The sequence below is a fragment of the Pelodiscus sinensis genome, chromosome 3 (genome assembly GCF_049634645.1).
Source record: "Pelodiscus sinensis isolate JC-2024 chromosome 3, ASM4963464v1, whole genome shotgun sequence".
Lineage (NCBI taxonomy): Eukaryota > Metazoa > Chordata > Testudines > Trionychidae > Pelodiscus > Pelodiscus sinensis.
The window spans coordinates 168535472-168556694 of record NC_134713.1 but is presented as its reverse complement, the minus strand read 5'-3'; the positions used below and the strand labels follow the sequence as shown (position 1 = coordinate 168556694).

The window sequence follows — 21223 nt, the reverse complement described above, 5'->3', positions numbered from 1 at the left end:
AGGGAACCTCTAACAAAGTGATTATACCATAAAACCAGCTGCCACATCCTTCAGATAAGGAGGCAAAATGTCCATAAGAATTAATGAAAGCCCTATAAATCACTTAAGTAACCAAACATCTGAATAATGTGAGTATAAGTGAATGTGCAAACAGGTAGAAGGAAATGACTAGAATTGAGGTTGAGATAGTCCTTAGGATAATATTTTTTCCAACCCTATGGAATTTAGAGCCTGATCCAAAGTCACTGAAGTAAGTGGGACTCTTCCTGTTGCTTTCACTGGGCCTTAGATTGACAGTGGAGATTACTAATCTTGGGTTGAAAATATAAAGACAAAAAAGTGAACTCTACTTCTGCAATACAGGGCCTGAAACAGCCCAGAAGTCAGGAAATCCTATGTCTGTAGGACAGCAGTGACGTATTTACTTAGGTACTTCTCAAAACTGGCACCTGTGTGAGAAATCAGAGAGGTAGTATATATAAACATAGTTTTGCAACGATTAAAATGTAAAATGGACAAACACCACTGTCAAAATATAAGGGCTACATCTAGACTGGCATGATTTTCCGCAAATGCTTTTAACTGAAAAGTTTTTCCGTTAAAAGCATTTGTGGAAAAGAGCATCTAGCTTGGCACAGATGCTTTTGCACAAAAGCACTTTTTGCGGAAAAGCATACATGCCAATCTAGATGCGGTTTTGCGCAAGAAAGCTCCGATCACCATTTTCACCATCGGGGCTTTTTTGCGCAAAATGGTTCTCAGTTTTCTACACTGGCCCTCTTGTGCAAAAGCATTTCTGCAAGAGGGCTTTTTCCCGAATGGGAGAGTCATTGTATTTGTGGAAGAACACTGACAATCTTACATTAGATTGTCAGTGTTCTTGCGCAAATTCAAAGTGGCCAGTATAGACAGCTGGCAAGTTTTTCCGCAAAAGCAAGTGCTTTTGCGGAAAAACTTGCCAGTCTAGACGCAGCCCAGGTGTTTCCTATCAAACACATCACAACAAGAAGGGGTGCTGGAACTCGGAGTTTTCTATTATATACAAGGCTTGCAGTTTGGTTCAATGGCTCCCAACACCCCCACTATAACCAACATGTTATCTGCGACCTCTGACTCTCCTGTCTGTATTCATTCCCAGCAGTTCAGCTCTGAAACAGGATGTGCAAAGCAGAGAGGACTGAATTCAAATTCCAGATCTTAACTGCAGTATGAAGAAATTGAGAACAGTTTTAAAACAGAGACTTCATTGCACAAAGAAAGTTTAAAAAAAAAAAGTGTGTGCATGTGAGATACACACAGAGATGCAGTTGTATTGGTTGGCCACTGGGGGACACTGAAACCTGAACATGAAAAAATGTGTCCAGCAACTTTAAGTGCAGACAGGTTGGCTGGGTGTTTAACTGGGTGACTAAGTGAGAAAGTGTTAATATTGAGTTGTGTTGCTCTCAATGTTCAAGGCTGGGAGACATCAGGGAAAATAGAATTTAAACAATCAAGCTGTTGGGTCAAATTCATTCTCCATTTATTACAATAAAGCTATTTTAATTGTATTAATGAAGCTACACTAGGGAAGAATTTAACACACATGGATATTCTAGATATGATTTGAATTTGTTGCCAAATTCAAATATTTAATGCCCCTTGATGTAAGTGAGTAATCTATGTGAAAGGAAAAGTATTAAAATTGTATTTTGTATCATAATTTTTCAGAATATATGGCTGCTTGCTTATGCAATCCTCTACTGTGGATGAATACAGCAATCATGTTTCCAATTAGTTTATAGTCTCCTTATTGATCTTGTCACTGAAGTCTTGCATTGAATTTGTTTTGTTCTAACACTTTAAAAAATAACACATTCTATACCTGCCGTGGGAAGATTGCTGTGAACATGACACCCCCTTTTTCAGATGGCTGCTCTTTAGAATTTACGCAGACATTCTGTGTGTAATAGCAGGAGTTGCAATATATGATCAAAGGGAGAGTAAGATGTAATGAATAGCAGGAAAGTGTTCTTTATACTAAAATAGTATGTTCCACTTTTTTATGCACAGATCTAACCTTTGCAAGGAAATGTCTGGGGTTTTTTTTTTTTTCATGAAAAGGAACCATTGTTATGAGAACTATGGAGAATATACAACATCCTGGTTACATTATGTACTTCTCAGATGTTCCTCATTAGGTAGAATAATTCTCTTTAGATCCCAGCTCTCTTCCATCTAATGTTAGGACTCTGTTGTTTTACTACCTTCATTTAAGATAATTTGCTAACATCAGAATTTTTAAGCTATAAATTTAATAAAAACCATCTATTTTTACTAAATGTTAATCATGTGATTTACATTTCAAAACATTCACTTTAATTCATAGTTTTTGCCAGACAACCCAGATTTGCAGATAGAGGATTTGTATTGCTTTATTTGTAAGGTCCTGCAAACCCTGATTTTGCATGAGTAAGGACTACTTAAATGGGAAAAGATTTTGAGGACCAAGCCCTTTATCCCAGTCAACAAAGCTACAAAAAGGGGAGGACTTTTGAGGCTATGGAAAAAATGCCAAACACCAATTGCATTCTGTATCTTAAATCTGTACCACAATAATATTGAATTCAAAGGCAAATGAATTTCAGCCTCAGGCACTTAGCACTTCATATGATCTTTTTAAAACAAACACACACACAGAGTACTCTGCATCTACCAATTGATCTTAGACTCCCTACTGCTATTTCCTTTTATTCTTTTGACTCCTGCAGTTTTTTTTCATACTTATTTCTCATCAGTGTTGGACAAAAGTGACTTGCACATGGTGATGAAAATGTATTGTAGTTAAGACCAAATTTAGGTTACTTAGAAATCTGAGGTCTGGACATTGCTGCAAATAAAACAGCTGGAGTGTTATTTGATAGTCTCTTAGGTTCTATAATATAAAATATGAATGTATGGCTATTCCCTTAGTAAATGTAGATAATCAATACATTACTTAAAAATAGTTTCAGACAAAGTCTGCCCTCCCATCTACATCACCTTGTTGTCATCAGTTTGCAAATGTGCTGGTTACTTGGCAGAACTGACTGTATTTTTGTTTGCTTTCTAGCATAATGGGGTCATTGTCCATAATTGGGGTCCCAGGTGCATTCTTGTTATCTGTTATTAATATATAGACTCCAACGGCATTGTTCTTCTGAACTTAGCCCCATGATCAGAAGAAATATTACAGACTTTCTGTCTACATCAGTTTTTACTGAAACAGATAACGATTTTCAGTGAGATTAGAATGAGATTCGGTGTCACTACTGAATTCCAGACCACCTCCCTCTGGATAATAGCACACCTTTAAAATTTCCCAATATTCATTGCAGTATATTGCCCAATACTTTTTGTATAGAGATGCCATTCAAGGGATCTCCAGGAATCATGTGAGTGTAGTCTGGAGCTATTAAAAGTAAAAAAAAAAAATTGGCAGAATACCTTCTACCGGCCCTTACAATGCACCATTCAACACATTCTAGAAGATTAATGGGGGTATGAGTATTAGGAGACCTCATTAGAAAAGGTGGTTGCACATGTGTGTTTTCAATCCAAAGCACCTCAGTATCATTCTAAATTTTAGGTTGGTTTTTGTTGGTAGTGGTCTTTTTTTTAATTTTGTTTTTTAAAATAAATATTAAATGTTCAGTTCACATTAAAGGTTGATTTCTTGCCAACTTCTCTTTAGGAATGTGGAACAGAATCTGTAGCATTTAGTGCTATTTATTCACTTATTTATTGCTTCCCTCTTCCATAAAGTTGGTGAAACAGCTTTATTTCAAAATTCATAGCACAGAAATATACTTCTGTGCTCAGACCTTGAATGCCAACTTCCAGCCTGAAGCAAAGGTTTATAGCCAAGTTAAAACGGAGCTTTTAATGGAAACACAGGCATAGCCTTAACCATTGTGCTGCTGATAGTCTTGCTTTAATATATGAGAAGCTGAAAGACAGACTTTAACTCTGGGATAAAGTTGAACAGAAAACATTTTCTATGAAATATACTGGCACATACAGTAGGTGTGTGTGTGACACTTGTGCCTTGCTGCTGTTTAATGATTTTTCACTCGTGTTCAGGCCCCCTCAGAAAATGACAAAGGCCTGAGATGCTTTGAGTTTAGAGGCCGCAGCCCAGCCCCAGCTCCTGATGTATCTAACTTCTTATCCGCAGGGTCATACTAAAACCAAAAGAGTATATGAAAATGAATACTTCAGACATTTATTTATTAACAATTAAGTCATTATACCAATAGCATGTATATTAAAAATGTAACTTTAATTATGAGTTTCTACTGCAAGCAAAACTCTTCAGTTCAGGAACGCTTTTCTGGTTTTGTGTGCAAACTCGTTTATAATTGAAGAAAAATCTAATTTACATTTTTTTAATTGTATCCTTTGGTATATATGGTTGTGACAATTTTCTTCCACTATTTGATCTGAGGAAGTGGGTCTGGCCCACGAAAGCTCATCACCTAATAAACCATCTTGTTAGTCTTTAATGTGCTACATAGTCCTGTTTTTTTTCAGCTACACCAGACTAACACGGCTACGTTTCTATCACTATTCTAATTTACATGCAACATCCCTGGTAATGTTAAGGATTGTGAGCCTACTCAAATGCTCTTGTCCCATTGTAGAATGATGATAGTTCTTTACTTGTTTTAACATATTTGGGCTATGTCTATACTGCCTCATTTGCATAATTAATGAGGCGCCATATTTGTGCAAGAGGCTTTTGCGCAAAAAGGAGCTGTCTACATCGCTCCTTATTGCAAAAAACCCCCGTCTTGTGCAAGAGCCATTCTTCCTCTTTTTCCAGGAATGCCTCTTGTGCAAAAATGGCACCTCATTAATTATGCAATGAGATGCAGTGATATACCATGCTTTGCCTCATTTACATATTTTTTGTGCAAGAGGAGGCAGTCTAGACATAGCCTCCATATGCATTCACCTGAAGCCACTGATTCAGGGAGACTAACAAAAATATGTAATGCAACTGTGATATTAGGAAATATAGTTGATACGCCAAGATGAAATATTTCTTGAAGCAATTCTTTTTGGCTTACAGTCCAACTGAAAGTTGGTGGAATGTATGTTTCAGGAAGATGATCTCATCACAAATCTCTTGAAATTTCATTGTTGTACCTTAGTTGAAACTGTTCAGCTGCTGAATATAGATCTTCATCAAATTGACATGTAAGACCAGATTTGATGAAGTCAATAACAAAAAACACATTGACTTGATAATGCCTGTCTGCATCAGATTGAGATGTTAGGCTGCAATTGGTGGAAAACTCAAATGAAATGTCAATAACCTGTGCTACTAATTTGAACTCAGAAAGGATTGCGTCCCATTGATAATGAATCTTTTGACTATCTTTAAGAAGTCAATCCGTGTTATACCTCTCAATGTTATCCGTCTCAACATCTTATGCATGCTTCAATTAAAAGATTAGTTTTGTGAATCATTTTTAGCAGCTTCATTCACATGGATGACATTAAAATGCATTCAAATTTAGATATATACTTCTGAATTGTCTTAACTTCAGTGCAAGCCTGTGTTGTGAGAGTAAGAGATTCAAGCTCACTTAAAGCCTTTCTCACAGAGTCCAAATGCTGTGCTACTGGTTTAATGCCATCAATTCATACTGACCATCTCTTTGTTGACATGCCATGAAGGGAAACAGGCAGATGCTACTTCAGTATTTCTCACTTTCAAGGACTGCTACTGAAGAGTTGTACAGTTGCAGAGATGAACATCTAATTTAAAGGTTAAACTCACCCTCAGACCAAGCAAAATCACTTCACAGTAACAGAATTAATTATGACTTTCGAAATCTCTAAACTATTAAAAGACTGTAAGCAGCATTTTGTAACATAGAATCACTAATCACAGAAGCTACTTACTCCAGTGTCCAGTCATGCAGATGAAGGTCCGAGGTCCCACAATGATTTAAATCAATCATTGGTGTGTATAAAGAGCTTATTTTGTTGTCCCTGTTATAACTGCAAGGTGTTTAATAAATGGAAATGACTTGGTCAAAAATATCAACATTTGAGGCTCTTTTGTCTCCTGAGACCTGGACCAAATGGCCCTCCTGACCCCCCACCCCCGATGGGGCCCGCTAGGTTATCATTGCCTGTGATTTGTCCCCTTCCAACGCCCCATATCCTGATTCTGCTTTAGCATTGCAACTTTAATAGGTTAAATTCTGTCCTTGGGTAAACCCATGATATTCTATTATCAGTTTTGCAGGAGTCTAGCTGAAGTCAGAATTTCATCCAATGTATTTATTACTTTTTAAAAAAAATCACAAATAACTGTGGGTCAAACTTCCCCTAATAGTCATGCAACCCAACGATCCACACCTTATATAGTCATGCAACCCAATAAATGGTGATGCATAAAACATGGGTCAGAGGAGAATTTGGCCCTCTGATTTCCATGGAAAAGGAGGTAGCAGAGAATGTTAAAGGCATGGTTAGAATCTGCTCATGGCATCAGGAAAAACACTGTAACTTATTCAAGTCAGAACACATATTATATGCCACTAGAATGTACCCAGCATTGCCTGGGTCCTTCACAGTAAGAGGAAGATGGTGTGGAGCAGGAGTCAGGGCAGGGCCTTGAGGTTGTGGGGAGCTCAGGGTAGGGGGCTGAGAGGTTGTAAGTGTGAGGACTGGGGGTGAGGAGGAGAACAGGGCAAGGGATGGGAATGGAGGAGCTCAGGGCAGAGGGAGGAGGTAGCCACTGGCTTCTCCTAGAGGCAGCCCAGTGCAGAAGGGACTTCACACGCCACCCATCATCTTGTCCCCAGGGGCTGGCAGGGAGTTCTCTCCCTTCTCCCTAGCTTGGCTCAGATCGGAGGGGGTGGCCCTCTCCCAGGCAGGGGGGGGTTCTACTTGTTTTTTTTTTTTTTCTGCTGGCAGGTAAAATGACAGAACCCCATCCCTGCTGACCATTCTCTTGGTGGTACGGCTGCCCCCAGTGGACACTGCAGGGTAGCTCTCCCCAGTGACCACTCTCTTGTATTGTGTGCCTCAGAACAGCAGCCCTTCCATTGCATATTGTGGAAAACAGTCTTTTTATGAGGCTTCTGGTTCTCCTGGTACAACTAAACCCACACTTTACTTTAAGTTAGAAGAGAAAGCTGCATACCAAATTTGGTGGCCCTAACGCTTAGCTTTTAGGAGGAGTTCTTGAACAAATGGACTCCCGAACAGACAGACACTCTTATATCAGTGGTCCCCAACCTTTAGAGGCTCCCGGGCGCCCGGGAGGTGGGGCCACTCACATGCCGGGTACCCGGGAGGTGGGGGCCACTCACGTGCTGGGCGCCCGGGGGCGGGGCCGTGTGTCCGGGGGCACGCCAGGTGACTGGGATGCCCTTGCACCTGGCGCCGGCGTGTGCCCTAGGGCCAGGGCTGGGGCCGCCCGAGCGCCTTGTGCCGTAGGCCCGGGGCCGGCGCTGCCGCCCGAGCCACGCACCTGGGGCCGGCACCGGCGCCGCTCGAGCACCACGCGCCCAAGTGCCCGCATGTGCCCCGGGGCTGAGGCCGCCCGAGTGTGTCGCGTGCCTGGGGCCGGTGCCTCCCGTGTACCGGGGCGGGGCCGGCCCAGGTTGTCGGTGGGCACCCATGAATGCCCCGGAGGGCGCCATGGCACCCGTGGGCACCGTGTTGGGGACCACTGCTCTACATACACACACAGAGACATGTATTTTGGCAGAGTTTACCATGCTGAGCAGGAGGAGAATGGAACATATGAGGGAGGAAAGAAATAGTGTAGATAAGTAACCACAAAGGTAAAAAAAATCTATTCAATTTCTTAAAAATACATGGCATGAATGTATGTTTAAATCCTATATCTTATTTTTCTGTAATATTAAATTCACTCTTCAAAATATACCAAAGGAACCCTTCTAATTCCATAGCCAAGCAAGGGTTAAGTGGTCAGAGAGAGAGAGAGCAGGAAAGTGAACCAGTATTTTATATGTAATTATGGGAAAGAGGCTCTTAAATACTATACTATCAAAATTTGTGACTTGTTATGAATAATGAAAAGCATGCTTAAAAATGCTTTGCTTTTTCATTTTTAATATGACTGCATGTAATGTAATTTAGGTGCACGCAGTAACTGTACCAAAGAAGCAGCCGGAGTTTGTGGCTACAAATTGACATCTGGATGGGATTTTATAGGCCTAACTTTTTAAAAAAATCAATGTTTAGGACAATATTTTTCCTGGTGCAAATTGTGGATGGAAATAAATAGGCATAATTTTGCGCATAAAATAATCCTACCTGAATCCTGAAGTGGATGCATACATTCCTGATTTATGGATACTGTTCTGTTTTTAAAAATCCATTTGCCTGTTACAATTTTTTCCCCATCTAGTCAGAAAGTAGAACCAATATCATGTACTTGCATGACTAATAACTATTATTCCAAAATAACATAATGCACATCTACGCTACAAGTCTTTATTTCAAAATAATGTTGAGCTAGAGGACGTCTTACTCTGACACGTGGCAACCCTTATTTCACAAGGAGTAAGGGAAGTGTGTTCTTCCTTTGACTTCCTGCTGTGTAGACCGCACAAAAGGTGAATTAAGCTATTTCACCTTATGCTACACAATTGACATAGCTGAAGTTGCATAGCTTAATTCAGCTTTAGCCCTGCTGTGTAGACATACCCTGAAACTGAATTTACCTACTATATTGGATTTTTTTCCTGGTTAATTCATTAATTCTGTAGTAGTGGAATGTTAAGTCCTTATAAAGATTAACTACTATGTAAAATATTTCTCATGCAGGTTACAGATGCCAGAAAATAAAATCTAACACATCTCTGTTTGGAATATTCATACCTTTATTTAATGTATCTGTGTGACTTGCTCTTTTTTGTTGGATCCATTGTTTCAGAGCCCACTAAACTTACCACCACCAAAATATAATTTAGTGTATCCACATAAGCTGAGTTGAAGCTGTTTTTAAGTTCCTTTCATTGGAAATGCTGTCACGTGCATTACATGCTGTTTATAATTAGGTTGCTAATATAATATTTAGTTGGCACATCTTGCCAAGAGGTAGGGGCAACGTCCAGGGATATTTTAGAACTGAGGAGTATATATGTAGGACTAGATGACGATTCATGGTTAAAAAAGCATGTGACAGGATTGTGTATTGCAACTTTGGAACACTGTAAGTGCTGATGTATACAATGGAGAATATTCAGGTCTGTACTTCACTAGGGGATAAGTTCGAATTAAGAATCACAACTTCAACTACAGCAATTGTGTAGCTTAAGTCAATGTATCTTAATTTGAATTTTGGCACTATACACACTGCAGAAGTCAAAGGGAGCACACTCTCTTTAACTTCCCCTACTCATAGAAGCAGGACTACTGGCATCGATGGGAGCACCCTCTTACTGTGAATTAATGCGTCTTCACTAGACCCACTAATTTGAACCCCAGAAGACTGACAGTGGCTGTAGTGTAGACATGGCCTCAGTATTTGTTTTTAATGGATTTACAGGATGAAAGGAAAAATAAGTAGTAAACTCAGACAATTCTCTAGTTTGAAACCAATTTCTGTAGTTGGAAACTCTAGTTTGAAATATCTGAATTAGGTTAACTTAAAAGAATCATAAGATTTACAAAAAATAATGAAATGCTGGCTTATTTTGATTTGCCTTCAAGAGTCTGCGCATCTCATACTTTCAAACTTTTTCCCCCTACCATATGGACAAGGGGAGTGGTTTTTTTTTTTTTTTTTTTTTTTTAAGAATAAAAGCTGAGCTTCTTAAATGTCAATATGACTCCAGGGACTATGGCTTTTTTTTAAACCAAGGCACCAACTATTGTGAGAACTCCTGTCAATATTAGGCCTTGCTAGTGCCACATTTTGAGGCAGAGTTCTGAGTGCAGCACTGTTTTTTTCTTTTATGCCTAAAATGTACTCTAATCACCTCAATTCAGTTACTAAACACTGGTATGATCCAACAACTTAGACATTTTTGTTATAGCAGATACATCTTAAACATAAGACAATACCAAAGGCTCCTTTCTAACCAGTCCTCTTCAGGCAAAAGTCTAGGTAAACAGATGGGCCTGGAGATCAATGTATTTGAGCTCAGTTGCACAACTAGAAGGAGCAAATTCTAGAGTCAAGGACCATGAACTGGGAAGGGCCTGCTTCAGCCCACTAAACTGAAATGTAGGTCTTGTCAGCAGAAACATTACAACTGATTTTAGTTATTTCAGTGGTGCAATGGAGACATAGTCTTCATGGTTATCAATACTTTTTTCATGGTCATTCTTCAGGTGTTCTAGAAATAGCCTTTTCAGTCTGACTTCTGTGTATCTCATCTTATTTACCATTAAAAAAAATCCTACTGGTAAATATTGTATTGAGAGGACTGAACAGATACAAATAGTCATAGAGTACAGGCAGTCCCCGACTTACGCGGATCCGACTTACGTTGGATCCGCACTTACGAACGGGGCTTTCTCGCCCCGGAGCTCACAGGCAGCGGTCAGCCACCTCGACCTCCAGGGCGAGAAAAGCTGCTCCCGGTGCACCTGGTCTGCTGGGGACCATCTCTAGCAGACCAGGGGCATCGGGAGCAAAGCCGCAGCCCCGGCGGGTTTGCTCGCGGTGCCCCTGGTCTGCTGGAGACGGTCTCCAGCAAACCAGGGGCACCGGGAGCAAAGCGGTCCTGCGCCAGAGCAAAGCCTCAGAGGCGAGGCACCCCCGCTGCCGCTTTGCTCCCTGTGTCCCTGGTCTGCTGGGGGGGAGGCGCAGCTAGTGTGCCCCCCAGCAGACCAGACTTTTGTTGTGGACCCTGGGGCAGAGCAGCTGGTGCGCTGCCGGTTGGTGCCGCAGCGCTGCTCTGTGCACTACTGGACCAACCCGGTAGCACCCCAGCTGCTCTGCCCCAGGCGTCCTGATTCAGCCGCTGCTGGTCAGTTTCAGCAGCGGCTGAATCAGGACGCCAGGGGCAGAGCAGCTGGGGTGCTGCTGGGTTGGTCCAGTAGCGCCGAGGAGCGGTGCTACTGGAGCAACCCAGCAGCACCCCAGCTGCTCTGCCCCAGATGTCCCCAAGTCAGCCGTTGCTGAAACTGACCAGCGCTGACTACAGGAAACCCGAGGCACAGTTGCTCTGCTCCGGGCTTCCTGGAATCAGCTGCTGATCAGTTTCAGCAGCAGCTGACTTGGGGTTCTTAAGTTGAATCTGTATGTAAGTCAGAACTGGCGGTCAGTTTCAGCAGCGGTTGAATCTGGACGCCAGTTCCGACTTACAGATTCAACTTAAGAACAAACCTACAGTCCCTATCTTGTACGTAACCCAGGGACTGCCTGTAACAGTGAGGGGAAACTGTACGATGAAGCAGGGAACACCACAACAAAGCAAAAGACTTCTTAGCTCCTTTTGACCTGAAGTTTCCTCTTCTCTTCATGCGTGTCTATTTTGTCTTAGTTGGTTGAATAATACAAGAAATTATTCACAAATATTTTCATTCCAAGTTCACTCTGCTGTGCTCCATGGAATGATATCATTACAGATGTCTTTGCAAGCATAACTTTTTTGTTTAGGGATTGGCCCAAATTACTGGCTTGGCTGCCTCAAGTCTGAGTGGTGGTGAGACACTTGGGGTGCAAATGATGCTCAGATCTGGTCACATCAACGTTCCATCAGGCCAGCAGGGAAAGAAGCTTTACCCTTATGCCACCCAGCTCCAATGACTGCCTCCCTACTGGCAGAGGAGTGTCCCATCCCAACCACTGCTTGGGGAATGTCCAGAATCCCATTTGTTGGGAGCTATCAGGTTCTGTCCATGTTCTCTTCTGCCTCCCTCTCGGTAGGTGGGGTAGGTCACATCTATGCCAATAGAGAAGCAGTAATTGGAGCCAGGTGGCATAAGGGTGGAAGCCCTTTATTGCTGGCATGATGGAGGAGCGGCCATGCCTAATTTGAGTGGCATTTTTGCCTCATGTGCTAGGTTGCAACACCACTCAAGCTTGGCCCGGATGCTCCTCTGCCATGCCAGCTGGAAAGGGACTTTGATAACAGGGGAGGGACCAACCCCCATTGCACCCCAAATGATTGCTTGCTTGTTTTTAGAACGCTCTTAGGAATTAATATCTTTGCAGAATGGCTTTCACTTGGGAAGCGATCTAGCTCTTGGCTTTCACATAATTTTAGGCCACTTGTATTTTTGCTTGCCTTGAACACTAGAACTGTCTCCTATATCTTTCAATATTAAGGTTAGCATCTTGTTAGTTATAGTTTTATCCAGGCCTTTCAAATTCTTATGCAATATTTCTTGGGTTTTTATTGTAAGTGTGCATTTCAGTCTCTCAGTATGAAAAGAGATGGAAATGTGAATTAAATTAATGCCTTTAGAGACACATACAGTGTATGGGACTACAACATAAAATCTGCTAATGAGTCTCAAATGAAACTACAGCAATTTAAAATAATGTGAGGAATTTCTTGGCCAACCGCATACTTATGGTCTGCTGAGCAATGATGCACACTGGCACCAGGGAAATCAGACTTGTAATGTGACACACATTTAGCAATGACTATTCAGACAAGCATTATAAATGTTATAGATATACCGTAGCATGTAATCTTCAATTACTAGCTTAGAATTCTATGTTAGGTGTGATTTTTTTATCATACATGTAGCTTCAATGTCTTTTACAAATGAGCTGTTTGCCTTTGGTTGTGCAAAGCCTCTATTTTAAAAAAAAATGTGTATCTTACATGCAGCAGATTCCTCTATGTTAACTGTATTACAGGACAAAACCAGAAGAGTTCCAGGTGATCTGGAAATGGTCTCTTTCCCTAAAAGAAAACTTACGCAGATGTGCAAGTTACAGGCCCCTTCCAGGTTACTGTTTTTGTAAATAGCGTGGGTTGCTTGTCCATAGCTTGCTTTCCTCTTATATTCAACAAAAGTTATTTAAAAAGTATTCACTTGCCCCAGTAAGTAACAAAATGCACCTCTACAATCCTTCTTTCTCACTCCATAGTGGCTTTTAGGGCAAATGTTAAACTCTTCTTTTATGAAAATCTTAAATTTTAAAGAATAAAACTTGCATTAGAAAAGGAACATTATTTTTGTGAGCATAATCTGGGACTTCACCATCAAGGGTACTGAATATCTCATATAAAGTGAGAATTTTACTTCACAGAAGGCACTCAGACTCTGGCAGATCCAGGCCATTGGTGGTTAGAAGAGAGCCTAGGAGTTCTGCTTGCCACTCTGGCACTGCCATTAGCAGTTTGTTTAGGCCAGACATGGGTCCATTCATTTTGTGTGCCTCAATTTCACATACCCAGCTTGGAACATGAAGGGCCTGACTTGTTTTTGGTTTTGCTTTTTTCAGAAAGGACTGATCATCCTCACCTGAAGTTAAAGTAAATGGAAGTTGTAAATGAAGCCTGCTCCTATCAAGATGGACATCCAGCAGCTTTGCAAATGTAGTCCCTGGGCCTAGTTTTTAGCGTTGCTAACTTGCATTTCCAGTTGAAATCATCGCTCAATCACCATGTAGGTCTTTGAAAACATTCTTTAATCTCCCTGTTGCCTATCAGTAAATTATGGCTAATACTTCTGTACCTCACAGCATGAGGCAACTTCATTAATGTTTCCAAAATCCTTTTAGATCCCTGCAAAATAGGTGCTGAATAAACCCATAGCAGCTTGTTATACTTCTTCCCTGACTGCAGTCACCCTTTCCAGTACAGCCTCTTGCTGTTGTTCACATTCCTTTTGGTTAAGGCTGCTCTTTCATCACGGAAATAGTTTCATGATCTCTGTTTTGCAGTAATGCATGAAACTGCAAACACCTGGGAAGATTTTTTTCCATGGTGAAACTCCAGTGTACCACTGGGCAAACATCTGAAACTCGTTTTGTGTTTCCCAGAGGTCTCTTCATTCACTGATTTGAGGTTTTATTTTTTTCCTTTAAGTCACATTTCTCTTTTGAGGCTGATTCTGAGAACTTGACTGGGGAGTGGGGAGGTGTCATAGACTGTGCAAATAGAATTATTTACCACTTGGGACTTTAATAAAGCTGTACAATAGCCAAACACATGAACATATCTTTTCTTACAATTAACTATAAAAATCCAATTAAAATAAAGCCTCTTTTTGTCACTTATCAAATATTCAGCCAGACTTGGGTACTCAACACTTCCGTAAGTAAAGTAAGTGGTCTTGTCTCAAATGTATTGTTGCAACAAAAATGGAAAAGCTGATCTAGGAACTACTAGAAATTACCCATCCTTGTCTCTTGAGTCAGTTGGGTTCAACATAGTGAATTCTATTATCTGAATTCTAGAGGAGGGCTGACTAGATCAAATGGTCCCTTCTAACCCACTGGACATCTTCTAAAATGTAATGTTCTCAATAAATTAGTTTAAGCACATACTTGCCCATTCTTCCCTTTCCTTTGCTGCCACGGAAAGAGAACACATGGAACAGCCTCAAAAAGATCATCTACTGCCCCACTGTCATTCTACCCTTCACCTTTCACATGCCTCTTCTATGGTCCTCTGGTAGGTCTTCCTACCTGTGATGTCTATTAACACTTGCTAACCATAGTCCAGAGTCTCCATATGGCAGATGCTCTGCTGTTGATTAACTATCCTTTTACTATGCTGATGATTGGCTTAAAAATAAAAGTTTGTTGTACTTAGCCGTTAAAGAAGGCATATCTGAATAGAACAATCTGAGTTTGGTACGGCTGTTTGATATTTTATGTTGTCTGTTCATACTGCTGTGCCTCTGAGTCAGTGTATCCATCTCTTGTTCAGGTTCTTTCTGTATGAAAGTAGGGCCACATCCTGGGATATGTTTGAGCTGTGCATGGTAGATTTCAAGAGAGGATAAGGCCATAAGCCATGCCTTTATGATCCTTTTTACCAGGATAATGGAGCCTCTACCCCTGTCAGAAAGGGCACAGGGATACTTGTGACTCTTCCCTGTAAGTGCCCATGTGTTCTGAGCTGATGTGGTATAGAGATGCTCTGATAACTGGTAAAAGGGGGAATCCTCAGAGATGTTGATCTTGCTACTTTGAACTACTGGAACATTTGTAGATGGAACCGTCTCTAATTTGTAATCTTCTGCTTGGACTAACACATCCTACTAAAGCAAAATACAGGACTAGGTCAGCCATAAAGATATTAGCATACTGATAGTAGCATACAACATTTCCTCAACTCCCGTCCCCTTTTACCCCTTCTCTACTTACGCTACATCGATGACATCTTTATGATCTGGACGCATGGCCAAGAAACACTGGAGACATTCCACAGAGATTTCAACAACCTATACCCCACCATCAACCTCAGCCTGGACCATTCTACATGAGAGATCCATTTCCTGGACATCACAGTACAAATCACAATGGAAAATTAGACACCACTCTCTACAGAAAACCCACTGACTCATATAGTAACCTACATGCTTCCAGCTCCCATCCAGAACACACCATACGATCCATCATCTATAGCCAAGCCCTTCGATACAACCGCATCTGCTCTAATCCCACTGACAGAGACCAGAAACTTCAGGATCTCTACCAAGCATTTATAAACCTCAACTACCCACCCGGAGAAATAAAAAAGCAAATTGAAAGAGCCAGACGAATACCTAGAAACCATCTACTTCAAGACAGACCCAAGAAAACCAACAATAGAACACCACTTGTCATCACCTACAACCCCCAACTTAAACCTGTCCAACACATTATCAATAAACTACAGACCCATAGTCTCCTATAGACAACCACCTAACCTCAAGATGATTCTTACCAACAACCACAGGACATACCACACTAATACCAACCCTGGTATCTTCCCTTGCAACAAACCCCGTTGCCAGCTTTGTCCACATATTCACTCTGCTGATACCATTATTGGACCTAACCAAGTGAGTTATAAGATCAAGAATACATATTCCTGCGCATCCAGAAATATAATTTATGCTATCATGTGCCGAAAGTGTCCATCTGCTATGTACATTGGACAAACGTCTCAGACACTTCACCAAAGGATCAATGCCCACAAAACAGATATTAGACAGGATCACAAAGAAAAAACAGTTTCTTGCCATTTCACAGACATTTATCTTCCCCTCCCCTCCCGCATCCCCCTTCTGTTCTGAAATTTGATTTGTCTTTTTCATATGTGTTCTTTTTTTTTTTTTAATTGTATCCTTCGGTATATATGGTTGTGACTATTTTCTTCCACTATTTGATCTGAGGAAGTGGGTCTGGCCCACGAAAGCTCATCATCTAATAAACCATCTTGTTAGTCTTGTAAGTGCTACATAGTCCTGTATTTTGCTTCAGCTACACCAGACTAACATGGCTACATTTCTATCACATCCTACTAAGATATTCTGGGCATATTTTCTACTTATTAAACTAAATTAATTTAGAATTATATCATTCTAATGCTAACAATTATGTCAATTCATGAAGCCTATTCAGTTATGAATATCAAATACCTACTTTATATTTTGTAGTAAGATATGATCATATCTAAATATTCATGCAGAATTTTCCTTTTAGAAGACTGCAATCAAAGTAGGATTCTGAATAGTCAACATTTAACTGTTTGTGGTACTCTTAAGTGGGTTTCTTCTGAAGCACAGTAGTTCAGGCTTGTATTAACTGGCAGGGCAGGTAGTGAGGATGACCATGTAAACTACATGATACTGTCAGAATGGAGCTAGTAATATATGTTTGGATGAGAAAATGAAAACAAAATTGCAAAGTAATCTTTTTGTTTCCTTATTGGGTAAATATCCAAATGGATGAACTTGTGCAGCTCCTGATGTGGATGCGAGCTGTTTGAAGAAAGACTTGTGAGTCTAGTGTAGTTAATACAGAAGAAAAGTATCAGGGCCAATTTCTTGCCTTACTCCCATGAAACACCACTGATTTCACTGGAGCCAAAACCACTTTTGCCGATTCAGATTAACACTGCTACTTGACAACATGAGTAGTTACTCAGGGTCCCTGACAAGTTTGTATAGCCAATGTTGCTGCATATACAGGGCTGTTTTTAGCCATGTTAGCATGGGTAAAGCTAACATAGGTCTACCTGCACAACAATCACAGCTTGAATTGCAGCCTGGACAGACCTCAATATGTTCTCTGTAAAAGAGGGATGCTGAAAAACATTCAGGTATCACAGGGGTATTTGTGAGGATAAATTTTAAGATGAGTTTCTTGGCTATTACAGTAATAGGCATCATACAATTATGTAAATGGATAGTACCTTACCCACTAAGTAGCCCCTTTGAAATCAATGGAGCTAGCTGTACAGGGAGGTATTACTTCTCACGAGTAAAGGTGATAGTATTAGACTCTTTGCCTGCCTTGCTCTCTGTCTTGTCACCTCCCTTACTTGCTAATCTAGTGGATGTGTACATTGGGTTAGGCTTCGTAGAGAAAAGCTTTTGGATCACTGAGCTACACCAAATGCAGAATAGTTCAAATGATACAAAAGCCATTTGGATACTTTCCTGGAAAGGCAGAGTAGGGCTCCCCCCCCCCTTCCCCCTCCAACTTATGTTTATAAACCTCTCCTGGTTCTAAGGACAATGGCTACGTTATAACCCAGAATTTAGGAACAGGCAGCATTCCAAACATAGTCTGTAGTGGAAAAGGAGTAACAGCTGAGTTCTGTTTATCAGACCAGCATGAGCAGGATGTGCTTTCACATATCTAAATATTTATGTAAACAAATGCACATTAAACCACTTAGAAATAAATAAAGGTTTCTGAAAATAGAACTCCACAATTACATCAGGAGCTGTTTATCTTCAAGTACTGTGGGAATGGGCTTGACTAACCAAATATTTCATTGAAAAAATGCAATAAAACTAGCCTCAGATGTAATTCCTTCAGTTTGTGACACAACCCATCTGACTGCTGAGCCTATAACTTTAGTAGTGCCCCTCTCTAAAATAAACTAACTTTGCTTTCATTGCCAGCGTCAGACAATGGTCAATCTGTCATTGTCTCCTTTGCAGTGTCTTTGCAATATAAGCCTTTTCTACCCTTCTGCACAATAGGGCTGATAGAGCCCTTTTCAAGTGCAGACCCCATACAATTTCCTGTTCACAGCACAGTGTGGAAACATGTTGGCTCCTGGGTTCAGGGTTCCTTTTGATGTTAAAGTGGTCCATAGAATTTTCCCTCCGATCTATTGCACCAGAGTATTGAAAGTGGCTACAGTGGTATCTGAACGTACACGAGTTGGTTTCAGCATAGCTGTATTGGGTTGTCAGTCTGAAAAACAGATTAATGTCTGCTGATGGGTTTATGTTACCACATTCCACTCCCCCTGCTTCATCACCCCTGTTGATGGTGGGGTGGGGAGGTGGGTGGGGAGGAGATGGGAGATGTATATTAAGATTCAAAATTTGAATTTTTTCCCCACATTACAGAATCTGAGTCTTTGTATTTAAGTGTCAGGGCCAGCCTGAACAGTTTTGGCCAGCCTTATCTAACATTTTTTTGGCAGGGAAGGGCAGTTGGTGACAAAAACATTTTATTCTTGTTCTGTTTTTCCTCCTCAAACAAAAGTCACTTTTGACCAAAAGGCTCACACCTCACACATTAATGGACATGGGCAACAGTCTGTCTTTTGAGAATAACGTGTTCCTGAAAATCTTTCTCCCTCGTCATCACAACTCTCAAATCCTGCTGTGCGCACCTTTCTGACCCTCCCCCATCCACCATCAAACTCCTTGCTTAGGAACCTTCTGTTCCAAGAAGACAAGTATTAAGGTTTTCATTCTTATCCTTAACACAAACTGTTAACCTACTACAAATCTTTGCAGCATCTCAAACTCAGGCAGCCCAAATTTTCAGAAACCTTTCTAATTTTTGTGTGTGGATCAATTAGTCTATCAGACTGCCTTACTTTTAACAGTTCACATTCTCTACTAATATAATAGCAAATTATGGGAGTATTTCTTGACGTACTGAAAATCTCTGCTTCTTAAGTTAAAAAAGCCACTATTCTGCAAAAACCAGTAGGCTGTGTCTGGATTGGCATGATTTTCTGGAAATGCTTTTAATGGAAAAGTTTTCTGTTAAAAGCATTTTCGGAACAGAGCATCTAGATTGGCACGGACACTTTTCCGCAAAAGCACTTTTTGCGGAAAAGCGTCCGTGGCAATCTAGACGCGCTTTTCCGCAAAAAAGCCCCGATCGACATTTTTGCGATCGGGGCTTTTTTGCAGAAAACAAATCAGAGCTGTCTACACTGGCCCTTTTGCACAAAAGCTTTGTGCAAAAGGGACTTTTGCCTGAACGGGAGCAGAATAGTATTTCCACAAGAAGCACTGATTTCTTACAGTAGGAAGTCAGTGCTTTTGAGGAAATTCAAGTGGCCAGTGTAGACAGCTGGCAAGTTTTTCTGGAAAAGCGGCTGATTTTCCAGAAAAACTGGCCAGTCTAGACACAGCCGTAGTGTACACAATCATGAAAATGCTCACCATTAACTCAGGGGTACCACAGGTTATTTAGAACTCATCAGGCTGAATTAAAAACTTCTTATGTAAACAGATGCAGGTTCTCAAATGCTAAGGCCCGTCTACATGTACAGTGCTTTTGGAAGGATGCAGCTAGTGCAATGACCACAGCTTACTTTTTGGAAAGAAAATTGCATTCTGATTGTTTTAATGTAGATGCAGCCAAAGGCAAAGTTGTTTTGTCTGCATGAGGTACCATGGTTTTTGAAACATGCTGACTAATACATTTATTGTTCCTGTTTTGGCACCAATGAAGATGTTGCTTCATGATAAAAACCAAGCAACAAATGTGTTTAATGGAAATCAGGATCTGGCAAATTATTCACAAACAATATACAGAAGGGGTTAAATTTAATGAATTGTGTTCAGACTGTATATTTCAACCACAACTAATAAACAATAAGAAAAAGAAGTTGGCCTTTGGATTTTTTCCTGTAAATTCAAGGGATATAGGCATTCCTATAGGTCCAAGTATAAAATATAGGTACCAGAAAAACAGATTATTCTATATATAGGCTAACTGAAATATCAAATGGTGAAATCCTAGCTCTACGGATGGCAAAACTCCAATTGACATGAATTTAAAAAGGGCCAGAATTTTACACACAGGAAGAATCTACACACACAGGAAGACACTGTCCCAAGCCGATGGTGTGGTATTAACATTCATTGAGCTTTGTGTCAACAGGCTTATACAAAGCAGTTTAATTAAATAAATATCATTATTTGCAATTTACTAACAAAAAAATAAAATCGTATTTTCACAACTGAACAAGTTCTTGAAACATCAATGTAGAAAGACTTTTAAGGGTTTCCCACCCAAGAAAAAGCTGTTGGCCAAAAACCAAAAAAACCCTCCTCTCTCTCTCCCGTAGTACTTTTTGCCTTTTATTTAAACTTTATTTTTATAGTTTATAGTCAACATGCTAAAATGGAACCAATTTTATATTAATTTCTGTATGAGTAATAAATTACTAGAATAATAACTATTCGGAAAGAGTACTCATCCTTTACAAGTGGTATTTTAATTTTCTGACAACTAAATTAAAAAAACCTAATCCAAATTTCCCCATAGTTGCATTACATATAGGCTTCGTCCACACTGCCGGTTTTGCCGGCAGTGACTATGCAAATGAGGCAAAGATTAGCATATCACCATGCCTCATTTGCATAATTTATACATGCCATTTTTGTGGGGGGAAAAAAAGTAGTGTGGACTTACGCCCGGAGAGGCATACGGATCTTGTGGAAAACAGGGGTTTTGCAAAAAAACCCTCCGTCCACACTACTTTTTTTTCCACAAAAACCCTTTGCGCAAAAAAGTGTGCATAAATTATGCAAATGAGGCAACAGCAAATCTTAAAGGTTTTAAACTAGAGTTGAGTACATGTTTTGTCTGACTTTTTTTTTTCATTTCTGCTGGTAGTTCTAAAAAATAACTTGGTGTCTTCTGAACTGAAAAGAACCTGTAAAATTTTGGCAAATCAAAAATGTCAACACAACTTGTTTGGAACAAGATGTTTTATTTGGCACAATATTTTGGAAACTTTTTAAAAATAAGAGCTGTGGAAGTGAAGGCCTTGAGTCACAGATGTTGCTGCAAATGTAGAGTTGGTCAACATGG

The 21223-nt window shown here is 40.4% G+C and overlaps 1 long non-coding RNA gene across 3 annotated transcripts in view; it reads left to right on the top strand.

Annotated features, from left to right (window-relative positions):
- LOC142828050 (uncharacterized) overlaps positions 1-21223 on the top strand; it is a 288435-nt gene that overhangs the window by 33373 nt on the left and 233839 nt on the right. The window contains exon 3 of one of the 3 annotated variants that reach the window (XR_012902977.1): positions 13427-15682. The exons of the other annotated variants lie outside the window; for them this stretch is intronic. This is a non-coding gene — a long non-coding RNA (uncharacterized LOC142828050). Of the gene's footprint in view, positions 1-13426; positions 15683-21223 lie in introns of those variants that run through there. 3 annotated transcript variants of the gene reach the window in all.